The following is a 13,926-nucleotide window of genomic DNA, read 5'->3' on the forward strand; positions in this document are numbered from 1 at the left end:
ATTGTCAAATTCAGACTTAAATGGAAGAAAGTAGGGAAAAATCACTAAAACATTCAGGTATGACCTAAATAAAATCCCTTATGTTTATGCAGTGAAACTGACAAATAGATTCAAAGGACTATATCTGATAGAGTGCCTGAAAAATTATGGACAGATTTTGTGACATTGTACAGAAAGCAGGGATCAAGACCATCCCCAAGAAAAAGAAATGCAAAAAGGCAAAATGGTTGTCTGAGAAGGCCTTACAACAGTTGAAAAAAGATAAGTGAAAGGCAAAGGAGAAAAGGAAAGAGATACCCATCTGAATGCAGAGTTCCAAAGAATACCAATGAGATATAAGAAAGCCTTCCTCAGTAACCAATGCAAAGAAATAGAGGAAAACAACAGAATGGGAAGGACTAGCGATCTATTCAAGAAAATTAACATACCAAAGAAATATTTCATGCAAAGATGGGCACAATAAAAGAGAGAAATGGGATGTACCTAGCAGAAGCAGAAGATATTAAGAAGAGGTGGCAAGAACACACAGAAGAACTATACAAAAAAGATCTTCATGACCCAGATAACCATGATGGTGTGATCACTCACCTAGAGCCAGACATTCTGGAGTCTGAAGTCAAGTGGGCCTTAGGAAGCATCACTACAAACAAAGCTAGTGGAGGTGATGAAATTCCAGCTGAGCTATTTCAAGTCCTAAAAGATCATGCTGTGAAAGTGCTGCACTCAGTATGCCAGCAAATTTGGAAAATTCAGCAGTGGCCACAGGACTGGAAAAGGTCAATTTTCATTCCAATCCTAAAGAAAGGCAATGCCAAAGAACATTCAAACTACCACAGATTTGCACTCATTTTACACATCAGCAAAGTAATGCTCAAAATTCTCCAAGCGATTCTTCAACAGAATGTGAACCAAGAACTCTCAGATGTTCAAGCTGGATTTACAAAAGGCAGAAGAACCAGAGATAAAATTGCCAACATCCGTTGGATCATAGAAAAAGAAGAGAGTTCCACAAAAACATCTATGTCTGTTTTATTGACTACATCAAAGCCTTTGACTGTGTGGGTCATAAAAAACTGTGAAAAATTCTTCAAGAGATGGGAATACCAGACCTCCTTACCTGCCTCCTGAGAAATCTGTATGCAGGTTAAGAAGCAACAGTTAAGACCAGACATGTAGAAATGGATTGGTTACAAATTGGGAAAGGATACGTCAAGGCTGTATGTTGTCATCTCACTTATTTAATTTATATCCATAGATACATCTTGTGAAATGTTGGACTGGCTGAAGCACAAACTGGAATCAAGATTGCCAGGAGAAATATCAATAATCTCAGATATGCAGATGACACCAACCTTATGACAGAAAGTGTAAAGGAACTAAAGAGCTTCTTAGTGAAAGAGAAGAGTCAAAATGTTGGCTTAAAACTCAACATTCAGAAAACTAATTTCTTGGCATCTGGTCCCTCACTTCATGGCATATAGGTGGAGAAACAATGGAAACACTGACAGACTTTATTTTCCTGGGCTCCAAAATCACTGCAAATGGTGACTGTAGCCATAAAATTAAAAGACACTTGCCCCTTGGAAGAAAAGAGATGACCAACCTAGACAGCATATTAAAAACCAGAGACATTACTTTGCCAGCAAAGGTCCATCTAGTCAAAACTCTGATTTTCCAGCAGTCATGTATGATTGTGAGAGTTGGACCATAAAGATAGCTGAGTGCCGAAGAACTGATGCTTTTGCGGTGTTGGAGAAAACTCTTGAGAGTCCCTTGGACTGCAAGGAGATCAAGCCAGTCCATCCCAAAGGAAATCAGTTCTGGATATCCATTAGAAGGACTGATGCTGAAGTTGAAGCTCCAATAATTTGGCTACCTGATACGAAGAACCTACTCTTTGGAAAAGACCCTGATGCTTGGAAAGATTGAAGGCAGGAGGAGAAGGGGACAACAGAGGATGAGATGGTTGGATGGAATCACTGACTCGATGGACATGAGTTCATGTAAACTCAGGGCTTTGTAATGGACTGGGAAGCCTGGCTGTCTGCATTCCAGGGAATCGCAAAGAATAGGACAGGACTGAGTGACTTAACTGAATTGAACTCTAGACTAAATTATGACTAGATTAATTTTAAGGCATGAATCATTTCACATTTCTCATGTATATTCCCATTTCTGTTCACTCTTGATAAATAGTTCTCAGATGTACTGCAAGAGGAGAATGGTATTACTTACAATAGGCAGGGCACAGAAGTAACTTATTTGTCCATCAACAGAGAAATGGATAAAGAAGATGTGGTTCATATATAAAAGGGATTATTACTATTAAAATTTTCTGGAATTCTCACTCTTGTCTATGATCTAGAAAAAATCTACTACTACCTTTGATTGTGTGGATCATGAGAAGGTGGAAATTTTTTAAAGAGTTGGGAATAATAGACTCTTTTTTTCTACTTCTTGAAAAACTTGTATGCAGGTCAAGAAGCAACAGTTAGAAATGGACATGGAACAATGGACTGGTTCAAAATTGGGAAAGGAGTGCATCAAGACTGTATATTGTCAACCTGCTTATTTAACTTATAGGCAAAGTACATCATGGGAAATGCCAGGCTGGGTGGCATACAAGCTGGAATCAAGATTGCTGGGAGAAGTATCAGCGACCTCAGAGATACAGATAATACCACCCATGGCAGAAAGCAGAAAGGAATAGGCTTTTAAGGAAAGTGAAAGAGGAGAGTCAGAAAGCTAGTTTAAAACACAGAATTCAAAAAACTAAGATCATGGCTTCTGGTTCCATCAGTCAGTCAGTTCAGTCAATCAGTCGTATCCTACTCTTTGCGACTCCACGGACTGCAGCACACCAAGGTTTCCCTGTCCATCACCAATTCCCGGAGCTTGCTCAAACTTTTGTCCATCCAGTCGGTGATGTCATCCAACCATCTCATCCTCTGTCCTTCCTTTCTTCTCCTGCCTTCAATCTTTCCCAGCATCAGGGTCTTTTCCAATGAGTCAGTTCTTTGTATCAGGTGGCCAAAGTATTGGAGCTTCAGCCCCAACATCAATCCTTCCAATGAATATTCAGGACTGATCTCCTCTAGTATGAACTTGTTGGATCTCCTTGCAGTCCAAGGGACTCTCAAGAGTCTTCTCCAACATTACAGTTCAAAAGCACCAGTTTTTGGCTATCTTTATGGTCCAACACATACAATCATACATGACTACTGGAAAAACCATAGCTTTGACAAGACGAACATTTACTGCAAAGTAATGTCTCTGGTTTTTAATATGCTGTCTAAGTTGGTCATAGCTTTTTTCCCAAGGAGCAAGTGTCTTTTAATTTCATGGCTGAAGTCACCATCTGCAGTGATTCTGGAGCCCAAGAAAATAAAATATGTCACTCTTTCCATTGATTTCCCATCTATTTGCCATGAAGTGATGGGACCAGATGGCATGATCTTAGTTTTCTGAATGCTGAATTTTAAGCCAGCTTTTTCACTCTCCTCTTTCACTTTCATCAAGGGGCTCATTAGTTCTTCTTTGCTTTCTGCAATAAATTTGGTGTCATATGCATATCTGAGGTTATTGATATTTCTCCTGGCAATCTTGATTCCAGTTTGTGCTTCATCCAGTCCAGCATTTCTCATGATACACTCTGCATATAATTTAAAGAAGCAGGATGGCAATATACAGCCTTGATGTACTCCTTTCTGGATTGGGAACCAGTCTGTTGTTCCATGTCAAGTTCTAACGGTTGCTTCTTGATCTGTACTCTGATTTCTCAGGAAGCAAGTCAGGTGGTCTGATATTCCCATCTCTTTGAGAATTTTCCACAGTTTGTTGTGATTCACACAGTCAAAGGCTTTGGCCTAGTCAATAAAGCAGAAGTAGATGTAACTGTCTTGCTTTTTGTAAGAGTCAACAGATGTTGGCAATTTGATCTCTGGTTCTTCTCCATTTTCTAAATCCAGCTTGAACATCTGGAAGTTCATGGCTCATGTAGTGCTGAAGCCTGACTTGGAGAATATTAAGCATTACTTTACTAACATGTGAGATAAGTTCAATTGTGTGGTAGTTTGAGCAATCTTTGGCATTGCCTTTCTTTGGGATTGGAATGAAAACTGACCTTTTCCAGTCCTGTGGCCACTGATGAGTTTTCCATAATTGCTGGCATATTGAAGGCAGCACTTTTGCAGCATTATCTTTTAGGACTTGAAATAGGTCAACTGGAATTCCATCACCTTGACTAGCTTTTTTCATAGTGATGCTTCCTAAGGCCTACTTGACTTCACACTCCATGATGGCTGACTCTAGGTGAATGATCACACCATCCTGATTACCTGGGTCATGAAGATCATTTTTGTATAGCTCTTCTGTGTATTTTTGCCACATCTTCTTAGTATCTTCTGCTTTTGCTAGGCCCATTCCATTTCTGTTGTTTATTGTGCCCATTTTTGCATGAAATATTCCCTTGGTATCTAATTTACTTGAAGAGATATCTAGTCTTTCCCATTATTTTGTTTTCATCTATTTCTTTGCATTGATCACTGAGGAAGACTTTTTTATGTCCCCTTGGTATTCGTTGGAACTCTTCATTCAAATGGGCTTATCTTTCTTTTTCTCCTTTGTCTTTTGCTTCTCTTCTTTACACAGTTATTTGTAAGGCCTCTTCAGAAAACCATTTTGTCTTTTGCATTTCCTTTTCTTGAGAGTGGTCTTGATCACTGACTACTGTACAATGTCACAAACCTCCATCCATAGTTATTCAGGCACTCTGTCCATCAGATATAATCCCTTGAATCTATTAATCACTTTCAGTATATAATCGTAAGGGATTTGATTTATGTCATACTTGGATGGTATAGTGGTTTTCTCTACTTTCTTCAATTTAAGTATGAATTTTGCAGTAAGGTGTTCATGATCTGAGCCACAGTCAGCTCCCAGTCTTGTTTTTCCTGACTATATAGAGCTTCTCCATCTTTGGCTGCAAAGAATATAATCAATCTGATTTTGGTATTGACCATCTTTTAATGTCCATGCATAGAAGTATTACCTGTGTTTTTGGAAGTGGGTCTTCACTATGACCAATGCATTCTCTGGGTAAAACTCTCGTGGAAAAACTCTGTTAGCTTTTTCCCTGCTTCATTTTGTACTCCATGGCCAAGGTTGCCTGCTTCTCCATGTATCTCTTGACTTCCTACTTTTGCATTCCAGTCCCCTATGATGAAAAGGACATCTTTTTCTGGTTTTAGTTCTAAACGGTCTTATGGGTCTTCATAGAACCTTTCAACTTCAGCTTCTTCAGCATTACTGGTCAGGGAAGACTTGTATTACTGTGATATTGAATGGTTTGCCTTAGAAATTAATAGAGATCATTCTGTCATTTTTTAAATTGCACCCAAGTGCTGCATTTTGGACTCTTTTGTTGACTATAAGGGTTATGTCATTTCTTCTAATGGATTATTCCCAGAGTAGTATATATAATGGTCCTTTGAGTTAAATTATCCCATTCCTGTCCATTTTAGTTCACTGATTCCTACATTGTTGTTGCTGACTCTTGCCATCTCCTTTTTGACAACTTCTAACTTGCCTTGATTGGTGGACCTAACATTCCAGGTTCCTATGGAATATTGTTCTTTAGAGTATTGGACTTACTTCCATCACCAGTCACATCAACAACTGGGCATTGTTTTTGCTTTGGCTCTGTCTCTTCATTCTTTCTGAAATTATTTCTCCACTTTTCTCCAGTAGTATATTGGGCACCTACCAATATAGGGAGGTGTTCATCTTTCAGTGCCATATTTTTTTTACCTTTTCCTACTGTTCATGGGGTTCTTAAGGCAAGAATACTGAAGTGGTTTGCCATTCCCTTCTCCAGTGGGCCACATTTTGTCAGAATTCTCCACCATGACCCATCCATCTTGGGTGGACCTACACTGCATGGCTTATAGTTTCATTGAGTTAGACAAGGCTGTGGTCCATGTGATCAGTTTGATTAGTTTTCTGTGATTGTGGTCACATCACTTCAAAGCAAATAAATGGGGAAAAGTTGGACACTGTGGGAAATTGTGTTTTCTTGACCTCCAAAATCACTACGGACAGTGACTGCAGCCAAGAAATCCAAAGACCCTTGCTCCTTGGAAGAAAAGCTATGACCAACCTAGTCAGCACATTAAAAATCAGAGACATTATTTTGCCAACAAAGGTCCACATTGTCAAAGCTCTGTTTTTTCCAGTAGTCATCCATGGGTGTGAGAGTTGGACCATAAAGAAGGCTGAATGCTGAAGAATTGATGCTTTCAAACTGTGGTGCTGGAGCAGACTCTTGAGAGCCACTTGGGCAGCAAGATCAAACCAGTCAATTCCAAAGGCAATCAACCCTAAATATTCTTTGGAAGAACTGATGCTAAAGCTGAAGCTGCAATACTTTGGCCACCTGATCTGAAGTGTTGAGTCATTGGAAAGTCCCTGACACTGGGAAAGATTGAGGGCAGGAGGAGAAGGTGGAGATAAGCATGGGATGTTTGGATCGCATCACTGCCTCAATGGACATGATTTTGAGCAACTCCAGGAGATAGTGAAGGACAGGGAAGCCTGGTTTGCTGCAGTCCATGGTGTTGCAAAAACAGAACTGAGCAACTGAACAACATTGCTGCTGCTGCTGCTAAGTCGCTTCAGTCGTGTCCAACTCTGTGCGACCCCATAGACAGCAGCCCACCAGGCTCCCCCGTCTCTGGGATTCTCCAGGCAAGAACACTGGGGTGGGTTGCCATTTCCTTCTCCAATGCATGAAAGTGAAAAGTGAAAGTGAAGTTGCTCAGTCGTGTCTGACTCTTACTGACCCTATGGACTACAGCCTACCAGGCTCCTCCGTCCATGGGATTTTCCAGGCAAGGGTACTGGAGTGGGTTGCCATTGCCTTCTCCGGAACCACAACATTACTCAACCATTAAAAGGAAGAAAACTATGTCATTTGAAGAGACGTGGATGGACCTAGAAATTGTCATACAGAGTGAAGTAAGTCAGAAAGAGGAAAATATCATATATTAACATGTATATGTGGGATCTAGGGGAAAAATACAGATGAAGCTATTTGCAAAGCAGAAATAGAGGCATAGAAGTAGAAAATAAACTTAAGGGTACGAAGAGGGAGAGACAGAAGATAAATTGAGTGACATTATTGACATATATGCACTGCATGCTATGCATGCTGAGTCTCTTCAGTTGTGTCCGACTCTTTGTGACCCTATTGACTGTAACCCAACAGGCTCCTCTGTTCATGGAATTCTCCTGGTAAGAATACTGGAGTGGCTTGCTATGCCCTACTCCAGGGGATCTTCCCAACTCTGCATTGGCAGGTGGGTTCTTTACCACTATCGTCACCTGGGAAGCCCATATATACACTACTATGTGTATAATGATAACTGATGAGACCTACTGTATAGCACAGGGGGAAAGAAAAGAAGTTACAATCTGTCTGTAGGAAATAGAGTAAGTTAACCTTAAAAATGCATTCCAATATAAAGAAGGTGCAGACAAATACTGTCTGATTCCACTTACATGAGGTACTTAGAATAGTCAAATTCATAGAGTCACAAAGTACATTGGTAGATGCCAGGGGTTGGAAGCAAGTGGGAAAGGGGAAATGTAGACATTGTGTTTAAATGGGGACAGAATTTCAGTTTAAGAAAGTAAAAAATTTAAGAGATGGATGATGGTGAGAATTTCACAGCAATGTGAATGTACTTAGTACCACTGAAATGTACAGTTAAATGTCGCTTAAATTGTATATTTTCTATTATGTGACTTTTACAACAATAAAAAAAAAACAATTTAAAAAGAGGAGAATGAAAATCAAATCTGGAAATTTTAAGTGTTTGGAAAAAAAAGATTAAGCTCATACTTTGTGTAACTATTTTGGCTAGGAAGAGTCAGAGGCAGCTGGGAGGTTGTTGGAAGGAATATATGTGAACTTCTTGAAATGAACATTCTGGCAGGTAGACTAATGGTCAGTTCTTTCATGTTATATATAGCATGGCTTTTAGTGACATCAGTGAGAAAGTCAGTGTCCTGTTTCACAAGGATGGTGTCTTTTATTCTTTACTATAGAAAGTGACTACCAATTGAAATACTCAATAATTTGCTTTCTATTCTAAAATATTTAAAGAATAGTCAAACTGTATTTAGAGGTTAAGAAAGTCCATTCCCTTAAGCTATTTTTCCATGAGTGTATTCAAGTGGAAAATTTTATTTTTAAAACTGTAAGTATGTTTTGGGTCAGGTTGCAATGAAACAGTTTTCTTCTCTAGTAAAATTTCAGTGCTTATCCTGGAAACCAGTTTTTTCACTATACAAAAATAAATATCTTCAGTTGGTGGAAAAAGTAAAGAATATTAAAATCCTTCCTAAATAGTTTGCAAACTTTGGGTTTTAATTATATCATCATAGTCCAGCCATAGTTCTAAGGACAAGTTCAATGGCTACTAAGCAGAGATGTGATTCCTAGCATAGTTCTTAAACATCAATAGGAACAAAATCAGTAGGCTCATCCTTGAACTTCAAAAATTATAAGGAAAAATCAGAATGTTGCAATTAAATTCAAGTCTACAAATGCTGCCAAATATAAGTCAATTCAAAGGAACACAAAATGAGTATCCCACAGAATTCACATATTTTTAATATTAATAAGTCTGCTTATGTTTCTTATAGTAATCTTTGCTGTACAAAGCTGGACAGTTCCATTGAATTTGTTTTAAAGGATTCGTGCCCATTGAAAGTATATGCAAAAATGTCTTATCAACTGAGTTTTTATTATTTGGTTTGGAAGGGCCTATCTCCAAAATAATTTTCTATTTATCAAATAAGTTGTACAGAGTTATTAAAACACAGGTCTTAGTTAATAGTAACAGGCTAATGTTAATTTCCTGGTTTTGACAAATGTACCACAGTGATGCAAAAAGTTCACAATCAGGAAACCAATTAAGGGAGATACAGGAAACCATGCTGGCATCTTGATCCTGGACTTACCAGCCTCCAGAGCTGTGAGAAATAGATTTCTGTTGTTTATAAACTGCCAAATTTGTGATATTTTGTTATAGCAGTTAAAACAGCCTAAAACAGCCTTATTAAAAAAAATCCTTCAGTAGTTTTGTAGTTTTGCATTTTATATGTAGGTATATAAGTCTTATAAAAACCAGTTTATTTTGGAATAACTTTAGATTCATAGAAAAGTAAAAAAAAAAAAAAAAAGTAGCATTTCCTATAAATGAAAAACTCCTTTCCCCAAACAATGAGAACCCCTCTATGAAAATAATAACATAGTAGTTTGACATTTTATGGAAAATTAGCATTATTTGAAAATCATCTAAGCTGTCCGTGTTCTGAAAAGAGAGGCAAAATAGGGAGGAACCGCCAAACGTACAAAGGAAACTCAAAATACAAGAAGTCTATCACAAATCATAGATGTTTGTCCTCAGAGATACAGTTCAAAAACAAGTAAACAAATTAGAGTGGTTAGCATGAATGTTGTTGTTCAGTTGCCCAGTCTTATTCAACTCTTTGCAACCCCATGGACTGCAGCACTCCAGACTTCCCTGTCCATCACCAACTCCTGGAGCTTGCTCACTCATGTCCATTGAGTCAGTGATGCCACCCAGACATCTTATCCTCTGTCATCCCCTTCTCCTTCTACCCGCAATCTTTGCCAGCATCAGGGACTTTTCCAATGAGTCAGCTATTTGCATCTAAAGACCAAAATACTTAACATGAATACAAAAAGTAAAATCCTGCAAATAGTATTGGCCTTAATTAAAAACTATTCTTCTTACTCTCATGAATCCATCTTGAGAACTTAAGAGGATTTCTACATTCTGGAATAAGAATGTATTTTCATGTTTAGATGTTGCCTCTATCATTACCAAATTCTTTTATAAAAGTAGATATCTTTGACATAATCTAAGTAATTTTACTTTATTCACACAATTTGTACAGCATTTTTATCATGCCAGGAATCCCAACTTTCAATTAGTGTTTCTATAAATATTTCAGAATAAAAATCATTCTGTTTAAAATTTGTTTGGGGGGAAACTACTTTACAGTGTTGCATTCCTTTCTTCCATACAATGCAAATCAGCCCTAACTGTACATATTTCAGCTCCCTCTTGAGCCTCTCTCCCCTCCTTCCAATAATTTTTGGTTAATTAGCCATAAAATTATTTATTCAAAAGATACTTATTGAGTACCTACTATGTGTCAGACACTGTTATAAGTGCTGGAGACCTAGCAGTCAGCAAAAGAGGATGAAATAACACTGCCCTCAGTGGAGTTTACAATCTATTTACACTGTTCTTAAAATGTAATGAGAAAATATAACAAGGAAATGGTTTCACTAAAACTGAATCAAGTTCATACCTTCAGGCTCTTTTACAGGGAAACCTAATAAGAAACAGTATGTTATTTTTTGATGTTAAGGAACACCTAATTTTAGCTCTGCTGTAAAAGACACTTGGGAGTAGCTTGCCTATGCCACACAATGACACTATCTGACAAGAGAGTATCACCATAAAACTCCCTCTTCCATCGACCAAACTCTGATAAAGGAAGGTTCTAAAAAGGTTAGTCTTTAAGATCATCCTATGTACTTATCAATAATGCACATAGTTTTATTTGTTATTCATGCTTAACTTGAAATTGTCCTCTTTAATCCTTGAGAGTAGATTATTAAATCCAGGAGTGTTTTGAATATTGGGATAAATTAGCTTCCCTTTCTTCAGTATCTCATCCAACTGTGTATTTTGACATCCTTCTCTTTAATATTATCCTTAATATTAATTCATCTACTTTTTCTTTCCTGCACATGTATTTTCAGTTAAATTGTATGTAAATGTGTGTTGTAAACCATACTGATCACAGTGGATAGCATATTAATACTTTCAATTCAGTTTAAAACAAATAGGAAAGAGAAAAAAGTTCCCAAATCCATTCAAAGTTCACATTCTCTACATCCTCCAAATAAGGAGACTTCAACCATAAGCTTCCTTTCATCTCCCAGAGAGTTATTTTAGATACTATAAGACCTATCCTTTCTGTCTGTGACATTCCAGTATTAAAAGCATGAAAGATTTTGCTTTTCTTCTGGTTATTGCTCCCAATCACCACTCTAAACTACCCTCCTAAAAAAAAAGTGATAAAATAAGAAATTTTTCAAAAGTGTACATGTCCACATCTCGATATAGAGGAATAAGTTTAAGTCCTTCATCCAGCTTATTAGTTTGGGATCTTGGGTTTAGTTAACTACCAATTCTCTAACATCATGGTGAATCCAATTAGTGAAAGCACAGAAGGAAAAATACAGGTTATAGTGGAGATTAATGCTTTCAACTGGCAAGTTTTAAGAGAAATAACATTAAACAAAGTGACTTATAGAGAAAATATGTATTCTATTGTCATTCAGAAACAATAAACTGCACCCTCACAAAACTATAGAAGAGTATTACTAATGTTCACAGATCACTCAGTTATAATTTCCTTTTATAATTACTTTCTTTGATTTTGTACAAGTAAATAACAGAATATAGATTTTCCATTCCTGAATGGTGCAAAGTAATGCAGGCTTTTCAAACACACAGCTTTAAATATAGAGAGTAATCAGTAACTGAATTAATGTAGCTTTTTAATGCTGCACATATAATCATTTAAAATAGCATGCACATTTACATTAAAAGTGCAAAACAAAACCAAAAAAAGAGATAGTGTAATTAGGAAAATAAGCATATCTTCACTAGAGAGGGTTCTCCTTTCTTGCACCACTTTGAATCTTCAAAACTTCAGGGCTGTTTGGCCAATATTTATACGAGTGAGTAGAATAATCATTTTTTATTTAGTTCATTGAGCTACCCTTGGGCATTTTCACTTATGAAAAGGGAGAACTGTAGATTTTTTTTTTTTCATCTTGTTACTTTGAATTTTGGAAGCTATTTGATAGTGATACTTCTTAACTAACGAATTGTTTAAAAACTCTACTGGGCTTTCATAAACAATTTGTCAGTTATTCAAAAAGTTAAGGATAGAATTACAACATGACCAAACAATTTGACTCCTAAGTATATATCCAAAAGAACTAAAGGAATAAGTTTACATAAAAACTTGTACATGGATATTCACAGCAGCATTATTCATAATATTATTAAAAATTGGATAAAATAATGTCCAACTGATGAATGAAGAAATAAATATGGAATATCCATGCGATGGAATACCATTTGATGATAAAAATGTAATGAACTATTGATACATTCTATAACACGAATGAAACTTGAAAACATTATGCTAAGTGAGAGAATCCAAGCAGAAAAATGTCTCATATTGTTTGCTGTCATTTATGTGAAATGCCCAGGATAGGCAAAGCTACAGAGAAAGAAAGTAGGTTCATGGTTGCCAGGGATTGAGACGAGGAGGGAATGGAAAGTGATTGCCATGAAAATGTTCTATAATTTGATAGTGGTGATGGATGCACACCTTTGTGAATATACTGAAAAACTACTTAAAACTGTACACTTAAAAGGGTGAATTTTGTGACATGTAAATGATACCTAAATATAAAAATACTGTCATTAAAAAGGACAACATAAAAAAAAAAATAAAACCTCATTCAGTTCCCCTATTTATTGGCTGTGTGGATTTAGGCAAATTATTGAGCCTCTCTGAGTTTGATTTTTGGTATCTACTTAAGAGACATGCTGTTGTTGTTAATTGCTAAGCCCTGTCCAACTCTTTTGTGACCCCATGGACTGTAGTCCGCCAGGCTCCTCTGCCCATGGAATTCTCCAGACAATAATACTGGAGTAGGTTGCCATTTCCTTCTCAAAGGGATCTTTCTGACCCAGGGATTGAATTTGCATCTCCTGCATTGGCGGGCAGATTCTTTACCATTAAGCTACCACAAGTAATATCAAATATGAAGGGGACAATAGAGGATGAGATGGTTGGATGGCATCACAAATTCAATGGAGAAGAGTCTGAGCAAACTCCAGGAGATAATGAAGGACAAGGAAGCCTGGAGTGCTGCAGTCCATGGGGTCACAAAGAGTCAGACATGATTGAGCAACTGAACAACAACATAGTTAAGTGATAAAATGAGAAAATCTTGAGATGTAGTAAATACTTATAAGTGGAGCTATTATTATTGTCATTGTCATTATTACTATTATTTTCAAACCAAGGACTAGAAAATGGCTCATAAATCTCCAACTCCTTCAATTAACTAATGCAATGTGTTATCTTTCTGCCCTGTGTTCTTTCTTCTTATGCTAAATATGCCAAAGTTACTGCAAATCAATACAAAACACAGGTATATGTATACACACATACATTACAGACATCCATATACTAATATACTTATGTAAAATAATATCCAAATAAACTTTGTGTTAATTTTCTCAATAAAGTAGCTTTCATTGATACAGAATATCTTCCAGTGAGACACTATTCATATCTGAAAAGGCTATACTCTTTAAAACATAAACAAACAAATCCATGTATGCAGATTATGGTACTCATTGGTTTTCAAGTCAAGATGTTGTCCACTTTGGGTTGCACTTACTCTTAACTTACTGAAACAAGAACCTGTAGTTATCTTTTTGTCTACTTTTAAACATAGAGACAAGCCATTTAACCACTTAAGCTACGGAAGTGGTTTTATTATTTTGGTCACTAAATTTCTAAGGATGATACTATCTTAGTGTTTATATGTCAACATATTAAACTATATAGCCATTTATACTTAGGGCAAGATAGTTCAAAATATGTTCTACCTGTAATTTAGGTTTCCCTAACCACCTGAAAAATTATATTATTTCTAGAATGCCTGCTTGAAACTAAGTACATTTCATATGATATATTAATATTTTATATAAAAATTATTGTTATTGT

This window comes from Muntiacus reevesi, chromosome X (assembly GCF_963930625.1).
Source record: "Muntiacus reevesi chromosome X, mMunRee1.1, whole genome shotgun sequence".
NCBI lineage: Eukaryota > Metazoa > Chordata > Mammalia > Artiodactyla > Cervidae > Muntiacus > Muntiacus reevesi.